We start from the raw sequence: 7,708 nt of genomic DNA on the forward strand, positions 1-7,708 counted from the left end.
CTGGAATTCCACATGGAAAGGAATTTGACTCACCATGGACTCAGAGAGTGGCTAGAACTGTTTAGCAAACAGCAACAATGACTACCACAATGAGCCCAGAAAAACAGCTAGGTAACTCAAAAGCTAACCAGTGATCTGGTGTGGACAAACACTCAAATGTCAAAGATGTTTGCGAACAGTTTTCATAAACATTACTTCATGAACAATGAGTTCAGAAAGGCAATATTTATACATCAATGCATTGTTTCACATGGTACGTAAAATATTTATTTGCAAAAATACATATTTTAATAATAGATTTCATAATAAAAATATAGATTACAATGCAGCTAAGTTTCTTTTTCTTTTGAATAGGAGTCTCACTCTGTCACCCAGGCTGGAGAGCAATAGCACACTCATGGCCACTGCAGCCTTAAACTACTGGGCTCAGGCAATCCTTCCACCTCAGCCTTCCAAGTAACTGGAACCACAGACATGTACCACCATGCCCGACTAATTTTTTTTTATTAATTTTAGAGACAAGGTCTTGCTCTGTTTCTCAGGCTGGACTGGAACCCCTGAGCTCAGGCAATCCTCTCACCTAGGCCTCCCAAAGTGCTGGGATGACAGGCTGAGCCCCCAAGCCCGACCAAGTTTTTTAATATAGAAAGAGCTCTTACAAACTGACAAGGAATAAGAATACCATGAAAGAAAAACAAGAAAGAAAGAAAGGCATTTGAAATTGAAGGATGTATTGTGCTCACAGGTTCTGGAAAGGGAGCCACTCCAAGATGGGGATGATATAGGAAGAGCGCCCCGAGGGTGGGCTCAGCCAGGTAGGTGGCAAGCCAAGAGCGTGCGAACCCACGATCAAGGGCTTTTGCTGGAGAGTAGGATGGGGAGCACAGGCAAAACATGTGAGGGGATTTTACATTTGGACATCACTATCGCAGTCAGGGAATGAAAGGGAGACTTGTGGCAGGGATTGTCCTTCTGGTGAGTCTGATCACCCAGGCGGAGTGCTCACAGCTTGTGGGCATGCTGAGGCAGCAGGAAAATGCAAAGTTGTTTTTTTTTTTTTTTTGAGTTGGAGTCTCACTCTGTCACCCAGACTGGAGCGCAGTGGCCGCTCCTGGCCACCGCAGCCTCGACCTGCTGGGCTCCGGCGATCCTTCCGCCTCAGCCTTTCAGGTAGCCAGAATTACAGGCATGTGCTACCACACCTGGCTGATTTTTTTTTTATTTATTCTAGAGATGAAGTCTCAATGCCCCGGCAGGTCTCGAACTCGCGGGCTTAGGCAATCCACTCACCTCTGCCTCCCAAAGGCGCGGGATTACAGGCTGAGCCACCAAGCCCAGCAAATACAAAGTTTTAAAACTTACCATGTGCTAAGTGTCCATTCATATATGAATGGATAGAGATAATATGGTCTGTACATATAATGCAATATTATTTGTCCACAGAAAAGAAGGAAATCCTGTCATCTGTGGCCACATGGATGAACCCAGGGATATCATGTTAAGTGAAACAAGCCCATCACACGAAGACTAATGCTGTTTGATCTCAACCATATGCAGAATCATGAAAAAGAGGAACTCAGTAAAAGAGAGTAGAATGGTGGCTGCTGGGGACTGGGGGATTTGTGAGGGAGATGGGAAGATGTTGGCCAAGGGGTACAAACTTTCATCTGTAAGAGGAATACATTTTGGTAATTCATGCATGGTATGGAAACTATAGCTAATAATACTGCATTATACACTGGAATTTTGCTAAGAGAGTAGATCTTAAGAATTCTGACCACAAAGAGGCAATTAATTATACGAGGTGATAGATGTGTTAACTTGATTCTAGAATCCATCCACTGTGTGTGTGTGTGTGTGTGTGTGTGTGTGTGTGTGTGTGTGTGTGTGTATAATCATGTTGTATACCTTAAAGCTATGCAATTTTTATCGGTCAGTTATACCTCAGTAAAGCTGAGAGAAAAGTCGTTGCATCAGCCAAATATTCAATTTCATCTCTTGCAAGTTCTTTCTTCCACAAAACACTAGGACATGAGCACAATTCAGCCAAGCTTTTGCCACCTTATGAAAAAGATGATCTTTCTTCCATTGTCCAACAATATGTTCTTCATTTCCGTCTGAAATCTCATCATAATGGCCTTTGCCATCCATATTTCCACCCATATGATATTCAGGATTACTTAGGCATACTCTGAGAAAATTAAGGCTTTCTCTACAGCTCTCCTCTTTTCTTCCTGAGCCCTCCCCAGAATCGCCCTTAATGGGTCATTCACAGCAATGTAGACTTTTTTTTAAGCAGATGCTTCAAATCTCTTCCAGGCTTTGCCCATTAGCCGGTTTCAATGCCACTTTCACATTTTTAGTCATTTATTGTACCAACACCCCTATCTCTCAATACCAATATTCTGTCATAGTATGTTCAGGCTATTATACAAAAAAAGCCAAAAAACAAACAAGGGTATTAGGCCCTAATCCAGAAAGACACAGTCCTAAATGTCATAATCTCAAATGTCGAAATCCCAAAAGATCAAAATTCCAAGTCTAAAATTCCAAAAATCATGATTTCAAAAGATAAAAATTACAAAAATGTAATTCCAGAAAAAATAATTTCAAAATTGTTTTAAAAAAATACATTTGTTTAAAGGGTGTTTATCTGAGAAATGTAAAAACATGAGGTCTGAAAACTAAGTTCGCAAACTTGTCACTGGTGCTTATATTAGCAGCGCTGTACAAACAACTCAGTACGGTTTCACGACCTTGGTCTATCAGTGTCTCACAACTGAGTTCATATATCAACATGTGGCGGTGTCTTGCTGAGTGGCATTCATTATTGTTGTTGCATGTTTTTGTGTGCTGCTGCAAGAATGTCAGAGATTGAATTAAAGCAATGAATAAACATTAAATTTCTTGCTAAACTTGGCAAGAGTGAAAGTGAAATCAGGGATAATGAAGAAAACAGCAGTGTACAAATGTATTAAACATTTTTCTGAGGGGTGAGAAAGCACCATCGATGTTCAGGACGGCCAGTAATGAGCAGAGCTGATGAAAACATTGCAAAAATCCACCTAATTTTGTATCAAAATCATTGGCTGGCTATGAGAAGCGTAGCAGACCAAATAAACATTGATAGAGAAACAGGAAAATCTTAACTGAAAATCTTGACATGAGAAAGGTGTGTGTAAAAAAATCATCCCAAAGGAGCTCCTGCATCATGACAATGCACACAACATCATCTGCCCTACTGACCTTCTCTGGTCCCCAGTGACTTTTTTCTGTCAAAGATAAATGAAATATTGAAAGGAAGATATTTTGATGGAATTCAGGACATCAAGAGTTATGCAACAGCTCTGCTGGTCATTCCAGAAAAAGAGTTCCAAAATTACTTTGATGGATGAACCAGGCCCTTGCATTGATGCATAGCTTCCTGAGGTCAAAAAAGGTGACCATATGCAGCAATGACATATGTGGCACTTTTTCTAGGATGAGTTCATGAACTTAATTGTAAGATCTCATAGGCTACTTTAAGATAGGCAATAATATGCATTTTTTGCAAGCATAAACACTCGGGTATACTAATGACAGTTGCACAAATATAACAGTTATGAGCACATAAATTGTATTCCTAAAGAAATCAGTCAAGAAGCAAAATGTATAAAAACATATAACTATACTTGTTAATTATGCACATTCATTTTGTGACCGTGGTCATCTGAAAAACCACAAAGAACAAACTAAGTCTTTTGATGAGACTGATCAAAAATTGAAATGAGTCACCACTATGTATGCAGCAACCTAAAGAGCTGAGATCTCAAAAAAAAATTGCCTTTCACAAATGTAGATGTACAAAAAGTACATCTCTTTATTTATTGAGGAAGTCTCCATGTGTTTACATACACGCAAAATGCTTACACACAAAACCAGCATGTGACAATGCACTTTTGTGAAGTCAAATCTGCGGAAAGTGAATTAGAACTCTCTAAAAGTCTTTACACAGTTTATACCTCCAGTATTAGAAATGACGTGACAATAAAATGCATAGCAGAGTGAATTGGCACTATGTGTGAAGGAGTAGAAGTTGCACTCGACTGAATAATTTGGCAGGGAAGAGTTTTTGTAATTTCCACTTGGACTTTCACTCCTTCCATGATCTTTGAAATATCTGCTGCACTCATATTTGGAGAATGGTTGTGGCCTACAAATTTTGTAAGTATATTCTATCTATTTGGAAATCTGAACATTGTTCAGCTGTTACAATGGAGCATTTTTCTGCTTTTTGCAGCACAAATAATAACTCACTTTTATACTTTTGTTTTCACCATGAAGTGGCCTTGTACATTTATCACATCACTTTTGTCAGGGAAAATTTCACAGATCTCCTTCACTGTGTTGTAAGAAATATAGTAAGGAATAACATTTGGCTTCCCCAGTATCAAACCTGTATTAGCCAAGGTTCTCCAGGGAGATAGAACCAATAAGATGGACAGATGATGACGATAGATAGATGATAGATAGATAGATATGATAGAGAGATGACAGACAGATGATTGAGACAGATGATTGATAGATAGATGATAGATAAGATAGTTGATGATAGATAATAGATTACATAAGTAGATAGATGAATAAGATTGATTATGTGGAGAGATAGATGATAGATACATAGATACATAGACAGATAGATAGATGAGAGGGGATTTATTAAGGGTGTTGGCTTGCATGATTATGGTGGCTGAGAAGTCTCATGTAGGCCAAGTCTATCTGCAAGCTGTAGACCATGGGATGCCAGCAGTATGGCTCACCCCAAGTTCAAAATCCTCAGAATAAGGGAAGCCTAAGGTGCAACTCTCTGTCTGAGGTCAAAGGCCTTAGCACCCTGGGGGGCACTGGTGTAAGTCTTGGAGTCCCAAGGCTGGTAAGCCTGGAGTTCTGATGTCCCAGACAGCACAAGTAAAGTCTGTCCCAGCCCTCAGAGAAAGATCAATTTGCCTTCTATATTTGTTCTCTCCAGCACCTCAGTAGATTGGATGGTGGCAGCCAATGTTGAAGGAAGACCTTCTCCACCTACTCCACTCATACTCGTGCAATAATCTCCTCTGGAAACACTCTGATAGACACATCCAAAGTAATTTTTACCAAGTTTGGGGGTATTCCTTAATCCAGTCATGTTGACACCTAAAATTATGTCTACAAATTCACTCCTTGTCAATTTAGCACCCATTCGAGTCTCCTTAAAAACCATACTTAATTACCAAATAAAAACAATACCAAGGTAATAACTCTGCCTCACCTGATGGCAACTAACAGAATGCACCTATCCTGCATGCAGCTGAAAGCACACTAATCTGTTTCCCAGAATTCAGCTTTCAGGATTTCAACATTCAGGATTTTCATGTTTTCAAGACAATAATTTTTGAAATTTTAGATATGTTAAAAAAATTTTGATTTCAGGTATTTTGATCTTTTGGGATTCCAACATTCAGGATTATGACATTTGGGATTGCATCTCTCAGGATTTTAATCAGGACCAAAAACAAAGCAAAACAAAAGAACACCATAGATGGGAGCCTTATAAACAGAATGTATTTCTTGGTTTTGGGCGGCTGAAAATTCCAAGGTAAAAATGCTGGCTAACTTGGTGTTTGGTGAGGGTCCACTTCTTGGATCATAGACAACCACATTTTTGATGTACTTCGTAGAGAAGATCAGAAATCTCTCTGAGGTCTCTTTTACAAGGGCGCTAATCCCATCCATGAAGGCTCTGCCCTCACTATCTAATCACCTCCTAAAGGATTCACCTGCTAATACTATCACCTTAGGAGTTAGGATTTTGACACAAAAATTTGAGGGGAGACATACTTTCATATCATAACACTAGGTAATTCCAGAAGTTGTGAATTGAACCTTGCTGGGTTTTAGTTTATTCTTATTTCTTCAAATATTCCTAAATTTTAGTCTAGAATACTATTATATTACTTGGAAACAATTTGATGCTTTAGGTCTTTCCTGTAAGATTTGTTAGGGTAGGATCAGATCAGCATGTAGCCAGGGCTAATTATTCCCCATGCCTGTGCTAATACTCTTTAGTGAACCCAGTGCCCTCTAAATTGTGAGTTTTCCATGTTGGATAAAGGGAACCATCAGTCTTCCCAGAGCTGTGTGTCAACTTAATCATTCTCTTCCCAGGCAGTTTCCTCACATGTTTGCACTGATCAGCATTCAGCGGAATACCCAAATCCCACAGACCTCCAGGTCGCTCTCCTTCCTTTCTCCCACCTTCTTTTCCTTCTCCCTCTCTCTCTACGGGACTCTCTTCTCTATGTGACTCTTTCCTATGAATCCTAGCCACTTTCATCACCAAGATTCTCCGCTTTTTCTCCCCAATTGTGCTTGCTCTCTGGATTCCCCAGTCCACAATGACTTGGAAACTCTCCCAGGCAGTAAACCAGAGCAACCATGGGATTCAGCTTACTTTCTTTTCTCTCAAGGTTCACTACCTTTTGTTGCCTCATATCCAGTGTCTGGAAAGTTATCGTTTCACATATTTAGCTTGTTTTTTAGTTGTTTCAGGTGGAAAGGTAAACACACTTCCTGTTTCTTCATTTTGAGTGGAAGTAGACATGTCTTGCTTTTTTTACCTTTTTGATTTTGCACCAATCTATTTATTCTATTCTCCTTCTACATATTTTCAATTAGGCTTATAATTTTACTAGACTTTTGATATAACATTCTCTTTTCACTGCATTTTTTTCTTGCTCTCATTCCTATTTTAACTCTGGCCACCAATCATCCTCAGCATTGCCACCAAGGTGAGATACATAACTGACAAAACATGTTAATACTCCTACTTTAAAAACATTTAGTACCATTCCTTGCCTACAATGTAAAGTTCTAATTCTTTAACATGGCACACAAAACCCTTCTTCATGTAGCCCTAATTTACCTCAGCAACAATAACATTATTAGCAAAAAGTAGGTATTGTTGGGTGGCTACCATGTGGCAGAAACTGGTAGATGTTTTGTTGAAAAATAAAGTTCTTATCCTTGGTATCTCAAGACTAGCAACTGAGAAATAAAGCATATGTAATGCTTATCTTAGAAAAAGTGCTGGTAAGGAGGCAGTACACACAGAAGGAATAATATATGTGAAATACCACGAGGCAGGGAGAAATTTGGCATGCCCAAGAAATGAAAGAAAGCCAGGGTGCCCGTATAGACTGGGTTATAGTGAATGTCTCCTCGGAAGGCTGGAGATGGTTCTTTAATTCCCCATTTCTGACCCATCACTAAAGCCTTACAATGTATATGCCATGATAACTATTAGTAGGTCTTTCGAGCTTCCATGTTTCTACATGCCTATATTCATCTGTATGTGCCATTTCCCATACCCTAAACCCCTTTGTCTTTTGTCCTCTTGAACAAAAGTTGGCAGCTCTTCTTGTCTTTTAAACACAATTAAATCCTTTCCTCACAGGAAAGAGTTTTCTAACTGGTCATTCCTTTCTATCAGCAGATATAACCACTTTTGTACATTATTTACCCTGTGCTTTAAACCCATGTTTATCATTGCTATCATATGTGTTTCCCCTACTTGAATCTAAGTTCTATCAAACTAAAATTATGTCTTGTTAATTTTTGTTTCACCATTTGTAAAATCAGTAATAGTCATGGCTGATTCTATTGCTGTGCTGCATCCCATGCGAAAATAAAT

Source organism: Carlito syrichta, unplaced genomic scaffold (genome assembly GCF_000164805.1).
Source record: "Carlito syrichta isolate Samal-C Ts95f unplaced genomic scaffold, Tarsius_syrichta-2.0.1 Scaffold109726, whole genome shotgun sequence".
Classification (NCBI taxonomy): Eukaryota; Metazoa; Chordata; class Mammalia; order Primates; family Tarsiidae; genus Carlito; species Carlito syrichta.